Source organism: Lutra lutra, chromosome 14, assembly GCF_902655055.1.
Source record: "Lutra lutra chromosome 14, mLutLut1.2, whole genome shotgun sequence".
NCBI classification, from domain to species: domain Eukaryota; kingdom Metazoa; phylum Chordata; class Mammalia; order Carnivora; family Mustelidae; genus Lutra; species Lutra lutra.
In genome coordinates, this window is record NC_062291.1 from 29,803,354 (window position 1) to 29,820,698 (window position 17,345).

At 36.4% G+C, this 17,345-nt stretch overlaps 1 protein-coding gene and 1 non-coding gene across 7 annotated transcripts in view; one reads left to right on the forward strand and one right to left on the reverse strand.

The window, feature by feature from the left end:
- Window positions 1–17,345, reverse strand: part of CTNNA3 (catenin alpha 3) — a 1,776,580-nt gene that overhangs the window by 1,256,474 nt on the left and 502,761 nt on the right. The gene's annotated exons all lie outside the window — the stretch shown is intronic.
- Window positions 4,275–4,379, forward strand: LOC125085384 (small nucleolar RNA U13). Its single transcript, XR_007122907.1, has one exon. It is a non-coding gene; the product is annotated as a small nucleolar RNA U13 (small nucleolar RNA).

Below are 17,345 nucleotides of genomic sequence, written 5' to 3' on the forward strand. Positions count from 1 at the left end.
AAGAATTACATGAATGCTTAATAGAGTCCATGGCACATATCAACTATAATTTATAATAGTCACCTTAATAGGGGTGCCTGGGTGGTTCAGTGGGTTAAGCCGCTGCCTTCGGCTCAAGTCATGATCTCAGGGTCCTGGGATCGAGTCCCACATCGGGCTCTCTGCTCAGCGGGGAGCCTGCTTTCCTCTCTCTCTCTCTGCCTGCCTCTCTACCTACTTGTGATCTCTGTCTGTCAAATAAATAAATAAAATCTTTAAAAAAAATAGTCACCTTAATATAGAACTTCATTGTTTACATAATATTTTCACATATATCATTTCATCTTAACAACATTAAAAAGACCTGGGCAGTAAAGATATTAAATATATATTTCAGTTGGTGATGAGTCAAGCTGAGGCTCTCTTGCCCAAGGTCAGTGAGCAAATAAACAGTGATTTCAGATGAGTATCCAGGTTGTAAATACCTAATTCACTATTATTTTCATTATGCCTCATTGTAAATCATATATTCTAATTAGCCTCAACACTAACTTATCAAAGAGAATTCTGAATTTAATTATTTATTTAGAAAGTAAAATTCTATCTTCCATTTGATCTATTATAACTGCCAGCTATTTCCTACTATTTGGAACCTGATACTATTTGGAACATGGTATTTTTAATGTTTCCATCAGATATAAGTCTTCAGGCAATAGAAGTCAAGATAATCAGTAACCTATGATGAAAAGATGGAGGTTATGTGGCTCCAAGGTTCTTTTATTAAAATATATTAGGAGAGGAAGACTTTCCAAGATTTAAGCATAATGTGATAATTGGGGAAAAATTAGTATCAAATAAAAGCTCTTTGAAGAACTCTTAGCATAAAATAAAATCATATAATAATTTTCAACATGAGTGCATATGTGAGCCTACATATACAAACAAAAATACACACAGTGATATGTAAACACACATACACAGAGGTGTATGTATATTGTGTGTATGTATGCATCTTATACTGATCATTGTCCTATTATATTATGATAAATCTTTGGGGATCAAAAGTAGGATAAAATTTTTAAAACTAAAATTCTATGTCAAGCTAGGAAAAGAAAATCATTACAGAAGGGAAAAAACATTTCTAAACATTTAGAAAAAAAGAAAAATTAGTCCTGTGTAATGTTCACATATAATATAAAATACAACTAGATCTTTTATAAAATTAAATGTCCTAAAAATTTTCAGCAGAATTCTTCCTTTCATGATTCCATTTCCTTCCTATTTTTCTCCTGTGCTAGTTAATCTCTCCATTTTTCTCTTTTAGATGGACAAAAAAATGAAAAAAATAGAAAGGAAATTATTTTTACAAATACCAAATTCAACATTTTCTTTATCCAGTGCATAAACTTTTTGACTAGATAATAACTCTACCATAAGCTTGGCCATCCATCAAGGAGTCACTTACATATAAATCTACCTCCTTATTTCATTCCCCATTTTACCATGTCTTTCTTTGGCTCACTAATGTCATACAAACATTCTATTCCAGTGTTTCATAACAATTATTAAATCAATTAAAACCTTTTTGAAAATGTCCCTCCAATGTGATATTATCAAGTACTTGCTCAAATGCCATTAAAAGATGTCTTAGGAGCAGTTAGCATGTCTCCTGCTTATAATGATAGGTAAATCTGATTAAATTTCAAATGTTTACCTATAAGTATTGCTAGAAGAAATGTAATTTTAGATGTTCTGACTATGATTTCATGACAGAAAATAGTCTTTCTTATAGGATTAAGCTCACTCTAGTTCCTGCCCTATAGGACAATTCCTTAAACTATCTTACCTTGGATTTTTATTTCCTTGACCTTTAAAACCAAATTCTGTGATCTTATCTAAACTTGAACCAATGCCTGTGCTCTGACATCTGATACCCACATGCAGGACTCTTCATTCTTCCTAAAACTACTGTCCTCCTATTTACATCCTATAAAAATTTTCACTAACCTTGTCATTAAATCGATAAAAAAGGTAAGGGTTTTTTACATAAATTGAATGTTGTATAAACTAGAATGGATATTTGAGACCTATGAAGTAAAAAATTGTCTCTCCTAAACAAGGCTCCCTACCATACATCTCTATAGAAACTGATTTAACTGATTTAACAATGATCCACAAACTAGAATACCTCAGTGTACAGCTGATTGGTTCTGGCACCCCAGTGGATCAAAGAACCAAAAAATAGAAGTACTGAAAAGGATTAAAAACAAACAAAAACAAAACAAAAACCCACTACTTTCACTTTACTCATGTCAAGGTAAGACAGCACAGGGCCTACAGATACTGCCCTCACTTATAATTTATCACACTGGAAAAAATGAGAGCAAAGTGAGCCCTAAGCTTCCCCAGCCTTCTGAAGAGGGTGTCTAAGAGACCCATATCTATATTTCCATACCCAGAATATTGAAAGAACTGGGAAAACTGAATAATCTAGGAATTGGTAAGAGCAGAGAAAAAAGACAAGAGCTCAGAGTAACTCATGCATGGATTTCAACAAGTGGCAAATCCTAATAACTGGAGTGTGGATTCTAGTAAGAATTCTGCCCACAAACCCAGTGGGACCTCCACCTAGAGATCCCACAACTAGCCAACATGTACCCCCAGCATTCCATGCAACCCCTCCCTCCAGTAGCCAATACCCTAAGCTCTCCCGCAGACAAGGCATGGGAACCCCCACAAAAAGCCACACACCTACCAGCATCCATCTGGATCTGCTGGATTCGGAAGAGATGCATAACCCTGAACACCTCAGGGCAATGACATTGGGAAGATAAACAGGAGGATGTCAGCACCTGGCCTGGCTTTGCAGGATCAAGCTAAGGCACACAGTCTAAGACTTCTCCCACAAGGGAATAATAAAAAAATAAAGCAAGTTCCCATACAAAAAGAGTCTGAGAGACCCCATTATCTCTAGCCTGGTTGACTGGTGAAGATCTTTCTCTCTTAAAGCCAGTCAGTAAAGAGGAAGTGACTGCTTCAAATGTGAAGACAGCACGCAAGGTTTCAAGCAATATGAAGAACCAAAGAACCAAAGAAATATGATCTCACCAAAAGAACAAAATCAAGATCCAGTAGCTGATCCTAAAGAAATGGTGATTTACTAATTGCCTGAAAAATAATTCAAAATAATCATCTTTAAAAGCTCATCAGGAGAGAACGCAAGTGGACACTTCAATGAAGTCAGGAAAACAATACATGAACAAATGATAAGTTTAACAAAGAGAGAGAAATCATAAAAAATAACCTAACAGAAGTCCAGGGGCTAAAGAATACAATGATTGTACTGTAAATCCACTAAAGGGATCAAGAACAGAGTTGAGTGTGCAAAAGAAAGGATCAATGAACTCACAAGGACAAATCCTTTGAAATTACCTAGTCAGAGGAACAAAAAGAAAAAATTATTAAAATGAGTTAAGAAAGCTTAGAACTCTTTGGAACAGCATCCCAAAAAAATCAATATACACATCATGGGAATCCCAGAAGGAAAAGAAAAAGAGAAAGTTTCTGAAATCTTATTTAAAAATATAATGACCAAAAAATTTTCACAAACTGGGGAAGGAAATAAACACCCAGATCCATAAAGCACAAAGAATCCCAAACAGGTTAAACATAAAAAGATCTTCACAGAGATACATTATAATCAAATTGTCAAAAGTCAAAGACAAAAAAGAATATTGAAAGCAGCAAGAGAAAATCAACTTATCTAATACAAGGTAGCCCCCATAAAATTATCATCACACTTCTCAATAGAAATCTTGATGGTCAGGAGAAAGTGAAATGATATATTCAAAAGACTGTAAGACAAAGGTGGCAACCAAGAATACCATAACTGGCAAAGATGTTCTTCAGAAGAAGAGATAAAGACATTTCCAAAGAAAAGCTGAGATATATCACCACAAGGCCCACATTTCAAGAGATGCTAAAGAGAGTTCAAATTGAAACAAAGGATACAAACTAGCAACATGAAAACAAATGGAAGTGTAAAACTCACTAGTAAAGACAAATGTATCAGGGCACCTGGGTGGCTCAGTCATTAAACATCTGCCTTTGGCTCAGGTCATGATCCCAGGGTCCTGGGATCGAGCCCCACATTGGACTTCCTGATCTGTAGGAAGCCTGCTTCTCCCTCTCCCACTCCCCCTGCTTGTTTGTATTCTCTCTCTCTCACTGTCACTCTCTCTCTCTTTCTGTCAAATAAATAAATAAATAAAATCGTTAAAAAAGGACAAATATGGATCCTTTTGTAGTTCATAAGCGTGATGATTGGGTGTTCACACGTCTGTGTGATATGTGCCACCCTCTAAACCTTGTTACGACCTCGGCACATTACCCATCTGACGTGAAAAAAAAAAAAAGGACAAATATATCAATTCAGAATACTCTAACATTGTAATGATGGTGGATAAATCACTTACAACTATAGTAAAACAGTTAAAAATTATTAAAAATAACTAAAGCTACAAAACATTACTAAGGAACACAACATAAAAAGATGTAAGTTGTAATAAGAATTAAAAAAAAAATGTGAGGAGGGATAAAAGCACATGATTTTGGGAGAGCCTGGATGGCTCAGTTGGTTAAGCATCTGACTCTTGACTTTAGCCCAAGTCATGATCTCAGAATCATGGGATTGAGCCTGCATTAGGCTCTGCACTCAAGAGGGAGATTATCTCCTTCTGACCCTACCCCCATACTCTCTCTCCAATAAATAAATTAATCTTCTTTTAAAAGTATATGGTTTTTGTATGCAACCAAAGTTAAGTTGCTATCAGGTTAAAATAAACTGTTATTACTATAAAATGTGTTATTTAAGCCTAATGGCAACCAAAAAATTATGCTGGGGTGCCTGGGTTGCTCAATCAGTTAGGTATCCGATTTTTTATTTTAGGTCAAGATATGATCTCAGGGTCATAGGATCGAGGCCTGTGTCAGACTCCAGGTTCAGCAGAGAGTCTGCTTGAGGATTCTCTCCCTCTCTTCCTCTGCTCCTCCCCCTGCTCATGCCCTTCCTCTTTCTTTCTCAAATAAATAAATAAATCTTTAAAAAAAATAATAATCCTTTAGTGGATACACAAAAGATAAAGATACAGGAATCAGAGCATACTACTACAAAAAAAAAAAATCATCAAATTACAAAGGAAGATAAGAAGAAAGGAAGAAAGAAACAAAGGAACTGCAAAATTTAAAAAATGGCAATAGGAAGTCTTTAGCTATCAATAATTACTTTAAATGTAAGTGAATTAAAATCTCCAATTAAAATACACATAGTGGCTAAATAGATATTTAAAGAAAGAAAAACCCTACATGCTGCCTAAAAGAGGCTTATGTTAGCTTTAAGGTCATAGATAGGCTGAAAATGAAATTCTATAAAAAGATATTACTTGAAAATGGTAATCAAAAGAGAGTAGATACGGCTATATCAGACAAAATAGTTTTTACATCAAAAACTATAGAATGCGGGAGGAGTCAAGATGGAGGAGAAGTAGCAGGCTGAGACTACTTCAGGTAGGAGGAGATCAGCTAGATAGCTTACCTAAACATTGCAAACACCTACAAATCCAATGGGAGATCGAAGAGAAGAACAGCAACTCTAGAAACAGAAAATCAACCACTCTCTGAAAGGTAGGACTGGGGGAGAAGTGAATCCAAAGCGACCGGAAGATAGACTGTGGGGGGGGGGGGTCCTGGCCAGCGGCGGAGCAACAGAGCACAAAATCAGGACTTTTAAAAGTCTGTTCCGCAAAGGGACATCGCTCCAGAGGCTAAACCGAGGTGAAGCCCAGGCAGGGTCAGCGTGGCCTCAGGTCCCGCAGAGTCACAGAAGGATCGGGGGTGGCTGAGTGTCGCAGAGCTTGCAGGTATTAGAACGGGGAAGCCAGCTACAGAGACAGAGCTGAGGAGTGAACTCACAGCTCGGGGTTACCTTGAACCAGTCGCAGGCTCAGTCAGCTCAGAGCGCTGCCGGAGGTCAGGCAGACAGGAGTAAATGGGCGCTGTTCTCTGAGGCGCACTGAGGAGTGTGGCCCCGAGCTCTCGGATCCTCCGGGCCGGAGACTGGGAGGCCGCCATCTTCATTCCCGTCCTCCAGAACTCTAGAAAGCTCTCAGGGAACAAAAGCTCCCAAAAGCAAACCGAGCTCAGACAGGCCCCTGGTAAGGGCGGTGCAATTCCGCCTGGGGCAAAGACACTTGAGAATCACTACAACAGGCCCCTCCCCCAGAAGATCAACAAGAAATCCAGCCAGGACCAAGTTCACCTACCAAGGAGTGCAGTTTCAATACCTAGGAGAGGTATTGAGGTATTTCTCCTCCTTCCAGAGGAGGAAAAAGCAAAGTACGGAACTCATGGCTTTCTCCCCATGATTCCTTAGTCTTGCAGTTAATTTAATTTTTTTTCAATTGTTTTTTTCTCTCTTCTTCTGCTAAATTTTTTTTAACTTTTACCCTTTTCTTTTTTAATGTTTTTAACTAGTTTATCTAATATATATATATATATATATATATATATATATTCTTTTCTTTTTTATCTTTATTCCTTATTCATTTTCTTTTTTAACTGTTTCTTTCTTTCTTTTTTTTTTCCTTCTGAACCTCTTTTTATCCCCTTTCTCCCCCCTCACGATTTGGGATCTCTTCTGATTTGGTTAAAGCATATTTTCCTGGGGTCTTTGCCACTCTTTTAGTATTTTACTTGCTCCTTCATATACTTTTATTTGGACAAAATGACAAGGCAGAAAAATTCACCACAAAAAAAATAACAAGAGGCAGTATTGAAGGCTAGGGACCTAATCAATACAGACATTGGTAATATGTCAGATCTAGAGTTCAGAATGACAATTCTCAAGGTTCTAGCCAGGCTCAAAAAAGGCATGGAAGATATTAGAGAAACCCTCTTGGGAGATATAAAAGCCCTTTCTGGAGAAATAAAAGAACTAAAATCTAACCAAGTTGAAATCAAAAAAGCTATTAATGAGGTGCAATCAAAAATGGAGGCTCTCACTGCTAGGATAAATGAGGCAGAAGAAAGAATTAGCGATATAGAAGACCAAATGACAGAGAATAAAGAAGCTGAGCAAAAGAGGGACAAACAGCTACTTGACCACTAGGGCAGAATTCGAGAGATAAGTGACACCATAAGATGAAACATTAGAATAATTGGGATTCCAGAAGAAGAAGAGAGAGAGGGGGGGGAGCAGAAGGTATATTGGAGAGAATTATTGGAGAGAATTTCCCCAATATGGCAAAGGGAACAAGCATCAAAATCCAGGAAGTGCAGAGAACCCCCCTCAAAATAAATAAGAATAGGTCCACACCCCATCACCTAATAGTAAAATTTACAAGTCTTAGTGACAAAGAGAAAATCCTGAAAGCAGCCCGGGAAAAGAAGTCTGTAACATACAATGGTAAAAATATTAGATTGGCAGCAGACTTATCCACAGTGACCTGGCAGGCCAGAAAGAGCTGGCATGATATATTCAGAGCACTAAACGAGAAAAACATGCAGCCAAGAATACTATATCCAGCTAGGCTATCATTGAAAATAGAAGGAGAGATTAAAAGCTTCCAGGACAAACAAAAACTAAAAGAATTTGCAAACAAATTCTCTCTACAGGAAATATTGAAAGGGGTCCTCTAAGCAAAGAGAGAACCTAAAAGTAGTAGATCAGAAAGAAACAGAGACAATATACACTAACAGTCACCTTACAGGCAATACAATGGCACTAAATTCATATCTCTCAATACTTACCCTGAATGTTAATGGGCTAAATGCCCCAATCAAAAGACACAGGGTATCAGAATGGATAAAAAAAAAAGACCCATATATATGTTGCCTACAAGAAACTCATCTTAAACCTGAAGACACCTCCAGATTTAAAGTGAGGGGGTGGAAAACAATTTACCATGCTAATGGACATCAGAAGAAAGCAGGAGTGGCAATCCTTATATCAGATCAATTAGATTTTAAGCCAAAGACTATAATAAGAGATGAGGAAGGACACTATATCATACTCAAAGGATCTGTCCAACAAGAAGATCTAACAATTTTAAAAATCTATGCCCCTAACATGGGAACAGCCAACTATATAAACCAATTAATAACAAAATCAAATTTACACATCAACAATAATACAATAATCGTAGGGGACTTTAAGACTCCCCTCACTGAAATGGACAGATCATCCAAGCAAAAGATCAACAAGGAAAAAAAGGCCTTAAATGACACACTGGACCAGATGGACATCACAGATATATTCAGAACATTTCATCCCAAAGCAACAGAATACACATTCTTCTCTAGTGCACATGGAACATTCTCCAGAATAGATCACATCCTCGGTCCTAAATCAGGTCTCAAATGGTATCAAAAGATTGGGATCATTCCCTGCATATTTTCAGACCACAATGCTCTGAAGCTAGAACTCAATCACAAGAGGAAATTTGGAAAGAACCCAAAAACATGGAGACTAAACAGCATCCTTCTAAAGAATAAATGGGTCAACCAGAAAATAAAAGAAGAATTGAAAAAATTCATGGAAACAAAGGATAATGAAAACACAACGGTTCAAAATCTGTGGGACACAACAAAGGCAGTCCTGAGAGGAAAATATATAGTGATACAAGCCTTTCTCAAGAAACAAGAAAGGTCTCAGGTACACAACCTAACCCTACACCTAAAGGAGCTGGAGAAAGAACAAGAAAGAAACCCTAAACCCAACAGTAGAAGAGAAATCATTAAGATCAGAGCAGAAATCAATGAAATAGAAACCAAAAAAACAATAGAACAAATCAACGAAACTAGGAGCTGGTTCTTTGAAAGAATTAATAAGATTGATAAACCCCTGGCCAGACTTATCAAAAAGAAAAGAGAAAGGACCCAAATCAATAAAATCATGAATGAAAGAGTAGAGATCACAACGAACACCAAAGAAATACAGACAATTATAAGAACATACTATGAGCAACTCTATGCCAACAAATTTGACAATCTGGAAGAAATGGATGCATTCCTAGACACATATAAACTACCACAACTGAACCAGGAAGAAACAGAATATCTGAACAGACCCATAACCAGTAAGGAGATTGAAGAAGTCATCAAAATCTCCAAACAAACAAAAGCCCAGGGCCAGACGGCTTCCCAGGGGAATTCTACCAAACATTCAAAGAAGAACTAATTCCTATTCTCCTGAAACTGTTCCAAAAAATAGAAATGGAAGGAAAACTTCCAAACTCATTTTATGAGGCCAGCATCACCTTGATCCCAAAACCAGACAAGGATCCCATCAAAAAAGAGAACTACAGACCAATATCCTTGATGAACACAGATGCAAAAATTCTCACAAAAATACTAGCCAATAGGATCCAACAGTACATTAAAAGGATTATTCACCACGACCAAGTGGGATTTATTCCAGGGCTGCAAGGTTGGTTCAACATCCGTAAATCAATCAATGTGATACAATACATTAATAAATGAAAGAACAAGAACCATATGATACTCTCAATAGATGCTGAGAAAGCATTTGACAAAGTGCAGCATCCCTTCCTGATTAAAACTCTTCAAAGTATAGGGATAGCAGGCATATACCTCAATATTATCAAAGCCATCTATGAAAAACCCACCTCAAATATCATTCTCAATGGAGAAAAACTGAAAGCTTTTCTGCTAAGGTCAGGAACACTGCAGGGATGTCCATTATCACCACTTCTATTCAACACCCAAAGAACAAATAATCCAATCAAGAAATGGGCAGAAGACATGAACAGACATTTCTGCAAAGAAGACATCTAGATGGCCGACACATGAAAAAGTGCTCCATATCACTCGGCATCAGGGAAATACAAATCAAAACCACAATGAGATATCACCTCACACCAGTCAGAATGGCTAAAATGAACAAGTCAGGAAATGACAGATGCTGGCGAGGATGCGGAGAAAGGGGAACCCTCCTACACTGTTGGTGGGAATGCAAGCTGGTGCAACCACTCTGGAAAACAGCATGGAGGTTTCTCAAAATGTTGAAAATAGAACGACCCTATGACCCAGCAATTGCACTGCTGGGTATTTACCCTAAAGATACAAACATAGTGATCCGAAGGGGCACATGCACCCGAATGTTTATAGCAGCAATGTCTACAATAGCCAAACTATGGAAAGAACCTAGATGTCCATCAAGACATGAATGGATAAAGAAGAAGTGGTATATATACACAATGGAATACTATGCAGCCAGCCAAAGAAATGAAATCTTGCCATTTTTGACAACGTGGATGGAACTAGAGGGTATCATGCTTAGCGAAATAAGTCAATCAGAGAAAGACAACTATCATATGATCTCCCTGATATGAGGAAGTGGAGATGCAACAAGGGGGGTTAAGGGGGTAGGAGAAGAATAAATGAAACAAGATGGGATTGGGAGGAAGACAAATCATAAGTGACTCTTAATCTCACAAAACAAACTGAGGGTTGAGGGGGGAGGGGGGTTGGGAGAAGGCGGGGTGGGGTTATGGACATTGGGGAGGGTATGTGCTATGGTGAGTGCTATGAAGTGTGTAAACCTGGCGATTCACAGACATGTACCCCTGGGGATAAAAATATATTATATGTTTATAAAAAATTTAAAAACAAACAAAAAAACCTATAGAATGCTATAGTTTTTAGTATAGAATACTATACTAAAGAAGAATACTACATAATAATAAAGGGGTCAAGTAATCGAGAGGATATAACAATTATAAATATACATACACTCAACATCAGAGCACTTAAATATATAAAGCAATTATTAATAGATGTGAAGGGAGAAATAGACAATAATAAAATAATGGTATGGGACATCAATATACCACTTTAAGCAATGGACAGATCAACCAGGCAGAAAATCAAAAGAAAACATTGGACTTAAACTACATGGTAGGTCAGGTGAACCTGATAAACATACAAAACATTCCAGCCAATAGCATCGGAACATACATTCTTTTCAAGTCCACATGGAACATTCTCTAGGACAGATCATATATTAACCCATAAATCTAGTCTTAACAAATTTAACACTTAAATTTAAAAATTTATCTTTTCAACCCATATGATATGTGATATGAAATCAGAAATAGGAAATTGGAAAATTCACAAATATATTGAAATTAACACACTTCTATACAACCAAGGTGTCAAGGAAATTCAAGAGAAAAAAAATCATAAAACCAATAAAAATGGAAACATAACATACCAAAACTTACGAGATGTAGCAAAAGCAGTTTTAAGAGGAAAGTTAATAATGATAAACGCCTATATTAATTTTTTTTCTTTAAAAAGGAGAAGATCTCAAACAACTTAACTTTATATTTCAAGAAACTGGAAGAATAAACTAAGCCCAAAGTTAGCATAGGGAAGAAAAAATAAGTATGAGAAGAGAAATAAATGAAATGAGAGAGAGAGGAAGAAAGAGAGAGAGTGAATCAACAAAACAAAGATTGGTTTCATAAAAAGATAAAATTGGGGTGCCTGGGTGGCTCAGTTATTGGGTGTCTGCTTTCAGCTCAGGTAATGATCACAGGGTTGTGGGATTGAGCCCCACATCAGACTCCCTGCTCAGCAGGAAGCCTGCTTCTCCCTCTCACGTCCCCCCAGCTTATATTCCCTCTCTTGCTGTCTCTCTCCTCTGTAAAATAAATAAGTAAAATCGTTTTTAAAAATTGACAAACTTTTAGCTGGATTAACTTTTTAAAAGTCCCAAATAATTACTCTAAAAACTGGAGACATTACAACTTATACCACAGAAATTACAAAGGATCATAAGAGACTATTATAAACAATTACATGTCAGCAAATTGGATAAACTAGAAGAAATTAGTAAATTACTAGAAACATATAAGCTACCAAGAATAAATCATGAAGAAATAGAAAATCTGAATAGATCCAGACTAATCAATAACTAAAAATCACCCAACAAAGAAAAGCACAAGATCAGATGTTTTTCTAGTGAATTCTACCAAACATTTTTTTCTACCAAACATTTAAAGAAAAAAATAAAATAATACTAATCCTTCTCAAACTTTTCCAAAAAATTTTAAGAGGAGGGAATATTCCCACACTCATTTTGAAGCCAGCATTACCTTGATATCAAAGCCAGAGAAGAATACTACAAGGAAAGAAGAAGTCTATATCCCTGATGAATAGAGATGCAGAAATCCTCAACAAAATCCTATCAAACTGAATCAAGAGCACATTTAAAAGATCATACACCATTACCAAGTGAGATTTATCCTGGATGCAAGGTTGGTACAACATAGGCAAATCAATAAGTGTGATATACCACATTACCAAAAGAAAATTAAAAATCATATGATCCTCTATATAGACACCGAAAAACATCTGACACAATTCAACAGTCTTTATGATAAAAACTGTCAAAAAAGAGTTATAGAAGAATTGTACATCATCACAATAAAGACCATATATGACCAGCCCACTGTTATCAGATTAAATAATAAAAAGCTGAAAGCTTTTCCTCTAAGACAGGAAACAAGACAAGCATGACCACACTTTCCACTTTTATTCAGCATAATACTGAAAGTTTTAACTACTTAGCTTAGTAATTGGATTAAAAAAAAGACATCCAAATTGGAAGGAAGAAGTAAAATAGTTTCTGTTCACAGATGACATGGTCTTAATATACAAAAACCTCTAGGGGTGCCTGGGTTGCTCAGTCAGTTAAATGGCTGATTTTGGCTCAGATCATGATCGCAGGGTCCTCGGATGGAGGCCCACATTTGGCTCCCGCTCATTAAGGAGCCCGGTTCTCCCTCTTCCTCTACCTGCTTCTCCCCCTACTTGAGCTCTGTCAGTTAAATAAAATCTTTAAAAACAAAAACAAAAACAAAAAAACCTCTTAAGATACCACCAAGAACTATTACAACAAAAACAAATTCACTAAAGTTACAGGATAAAAAATCAACTTACAGAAATCAGTTGCATTTCTATGCACTAAAAATGAACTATTAAAAAATTACAGAAAATAATCTCAGTTGATAAAGCACCCAAAACAACAAAATACTTAAGAATAATTTAGCAAAGGAGATGACAGATCTATATTCTGGCATTATAAAGCATTAATAAAGAAACTGAAGAATAATAAATAAGCAAATAGATGAAAGGATATCTTATGTCCACAGACTGAAGATTAATATTGCTAAAATGTCCAGATACAACCCATATGATTTACCAAGTCAATGCAATCCCAATCAAAATTCCAATGGCATTTTTAACAGAAAGAAAAAACAATCCCACAATTCTTTTATAGAACCTTTTATAGAATTCTTTTATAGAATCACAGAAGACTCCCAATAGTCAAAAGTCTTGAGCAAGAAGGACAAAACTGGAAGCATCACACTTCCTAATTTCAGACTGTATAACAAAATGTTAGTAATCAAAACATTACAGTACAGTACTGCCATAAAAGTAGCCACATAGAGCCCAGAAATAAACCCAGGCATATATAGTCAACTAATGTCCAAGAAGGATTTCCACACAAATGGAAAATATAGTCTCTTCAATAAATGGTGCTGGGACAACTGGATAATTGCATGCAAAAGGATGAAACTGAACCTTTATATTATACAATAAATAAAAATCAACTTAAGATGAATTAATGACTTAAATGTAAAACTTGAAAGTATAAAACTCCTAGAAGCAAATATAGGGGGAAAGTTTCTTGATGTGGCTCTTGGTAATGCTTCTTTGGATACAGCAGCAATGAAAGCAAAAACAGACAAGTGGGATTACGTCAAACTAAAGAATTTTGGCACAACAAAAGAAACAATCAACAAAATGAAAAGCAACCTACAGGATGGGAGAAAATATTTGCAAATTGTATGAATGTGATAATGGGTTGATATCCAAATTATATAAAGAACTCATGCAACTCAACAGCAAAAACTTTAAAATACAAACAAAACTCTTCAATTAAAAATGGACAAAGGACAGAATAGATATTTCTTAAAAGAAAACATACAAATGATATTAGGTATATGTAAAAGTACTCAACATCATTAATTATAGGGAAATGTAAATCAAAACCACAAAGATATTACTTCACACCTTTTAGAATGGCCATTATTAAACATAAATACATAAAATTATACATATATGGCAGGTGTTGGTGAGGATGTGGAGAAAAGGGAATCCTTGTGTATTATAGGTGGGGATGTAAACTGATACAGCCATTATGGAACACAGTATGGAATTCCCTCAGAAAATGAAAAATAAAACTACCATATGATCCTGCAACCCCTCTCTGTGTATTTACCTACAGGAATTGAAACTAGGACCTCAGATACCTACAATCCCATGTTCATCACAGCGTTATTCATTATAGTCAAGAATATGGACTATATGTCCATCAGTAGAGAAACAAAAAAGAAAATGTGCAATATATGTACAATAAAATATTATTCAGCCTTATAAGAGAAAAAATCCTGCCATTTGTAACAACATGGAGTATGGGACAATATGCTAAATGATATGAGCCAGATACATAAAAACATCTTATTCTCTCACTACATAAAAACATCTTATTCTCTCACTTAGACTCTAAAATAGTCAAACTGATAGAAGCAAAGAGTCAAATAATGGTTTTCAGAGACTGGTGGGAGAGGAAAAAGGGGAGTTGATGGTCAAAAGGTACAAATAATCAGTTTTGCAAGATAAACTCTGCATTAACAAAATTATATTGTATACTTAAATCTTGCTGAAAGGATAGATCTTACATTAAGTGTTCTCAGAACAAAATAATAATAAGGATGATGATGATGATGATGATGATGATGATGATGTTGGTGAAGAAGAAGGTTGGTGGAAACTGGGTGGTGATAAATATGTTTATGGTTTGATAGTGGTGACTGTTTCCCAAGTGTACACTTATCACCAAAATAATCTGATTGTATATATTAAATATGTTCGACTTTTTACATGTCAATCATACCTCAATAAAGTGATTTATTTTAAAAAGCTCCTCTTTTAATTAAAAAAAAGAATTATCTGCCCTGAAAACTATAGCAGTGTGTTGAAATACTCTTTCAGTATGTTTCTGTGGCATTAGTTCTATGAAAGACAAAGAAGAGCTCACTCTATTGAACACAGAAAATATTTTCCCTTTCTTCTAGGATTTACTCAATATATACTTACCTTTCAAACACACTGCTGACAATATATATATATATATGTATATATGTATTTTTATATATGTGTATATATGTATATATATTTCATATATATACACATATATGTATGCATATGTGTGTATATACTTTATATATCTGCACATACATATGTATACATATATGTATGTATATATTTTATATATTTTGCATATGTGTATATATACACATATATATGTGTGTGTGTATATATACATATATATATTTTTTTTTTAAAGCAATCTAACCCATTGTCTTTTAGTGGATTGCTTCTATTTAGGAGGTAGTATAACTTGAAGATTATGAGACTAGGTATAACTCATGGGAGCAGTTAGCCTGGGTTTGAATCCTGGCTCATTAGCTATGAGTAAATTTATTGATGTTTTTATCAGCCTTCATATTCTCATCTCTTTCAGCTTACCTTGTAAGTTCTTTGGTTAGGGAATTTGATTCCTCATTTTTCTTCATGCTACTCAGATTGAAGAATCTAATTAGTACAAGATCACTTGACTAGTAAGTAGCAGAAGCAAAATTCTGTCCAGTCTATGTAATCCTGCATTCATTCTTTCATTCAATCATTACCAACCTCCTTATGAGGTATTATCATTAATTTATAAATGTTAAAACTGAAGATAAGCAAGATTACCTTGTTTATCTAATAATAATCTTGAAGGAGAAAATTTAGGTTACTACTCTAACTTCATAAAACTTCCAATCCACATACTTTCCTACTACTCTGGGGAAGCTGAGATTCGACCACATGGTATACAACTTCACTCATTTACCTCTCAATACACTTTTTAATCCATTTTTTATTTTCATCTGTCTTTAGGTTAATCTTTCTCCCTCTCTCTTTCTCTCTCTCTTCTCCTCTCTTGTTCTCCCCCTTTCTCCTCTTCATCTCCTTTTCAAGACCTTCTTTATGTGCTCTGATTTCAAGCTTCAAGTTATCTTTGAATAACTTCAAAGATAAATAAGGTAACTTCAAGTAATCTTCAATTATCCCTTCCTTATACTTTCAGTCCTCCTTCTCAGCCTACTATGATCTTAAGTATTATGCTAGGGATTGGTAATGAAATAAAGAGCATTCCTGCCCTCCTCAAAGGGCTCATGGCCTAGAGGAACTGACAAATATTAACTAAATAATTACATAAACATATAACTACAATGAGGATGTGTGATATAAATAAAAATAATTGAAAGTTAAGAATAGGTTGATCAGGAGGCTGGGGCAAAGATGGCAGAGGAGTAGCAGGCTGAAATGACATCAGGTCCCAGGAGTTCAGCTAGATAGTTATCAAACCATTCCAAACACCTACAAACTCAATAGGAGATAGAAGAGAAGAAGAGCAGCAATTCTAGGAACACAAAATCGACCACTTTCTGAAAGGTTCACTTCTAAAAGAAGTGAATCTGAAGCGAGAGAAAGACAGACCGCAGGGAGAGGGGCTGGCTGCCAGCAAGTGGTGGAGCAGCAGAGCACAAAGTCAGAATTTTTAGAAGTCTGCTCCACTGGGGGACATCACTCCAGAGGCTAAGCGGGGGAGGAGTCCTCGTGGGGACACTGTGGTCTCAGGTCCCATGGGGTCACAGAAAGACCAGAGCTGTCTGAGTGTGGCAGAGCTCCCAGATATTAGAGCAGGGAAGCCAGCTAAAGAGACAGAGCCAAGGAGTGTGCTTTCAGATCACCATTACCTTAAACCATGATCCAAGGCACAGTTGGGGCATTGCACTTTGAGCAGAGACCCCACAGGTGGCAGATCCAGAAAGACCCCCTCCTTCCTCCTCCAGAATGAGTGGCACAGGAATGTGTGACAGGAATGTAATGGGTTTGGAGACTCCAAAGGGGCCATACGCCAGAGACAGAAATGCTCGGTCTCAGGCCAGATGAGCACGGAGCATGGCTGGAGACCAGGGAGACAGGAGGGACTGACTGCTTTTCTCTGATGGGGCACTGAGGGGTAGGACCCCAAGCTCTCAGCTCCTCCAGGCCAGAGATTGGGAGGCTGCCATTTTTATTCCCATCCTCCAGAGCTCTACGGAAAGTGTTCAGGGACAAAAGCTCCAAGACTGAACCAGAGCAGATTACTTAGCCTAGCCCCTGGCAAG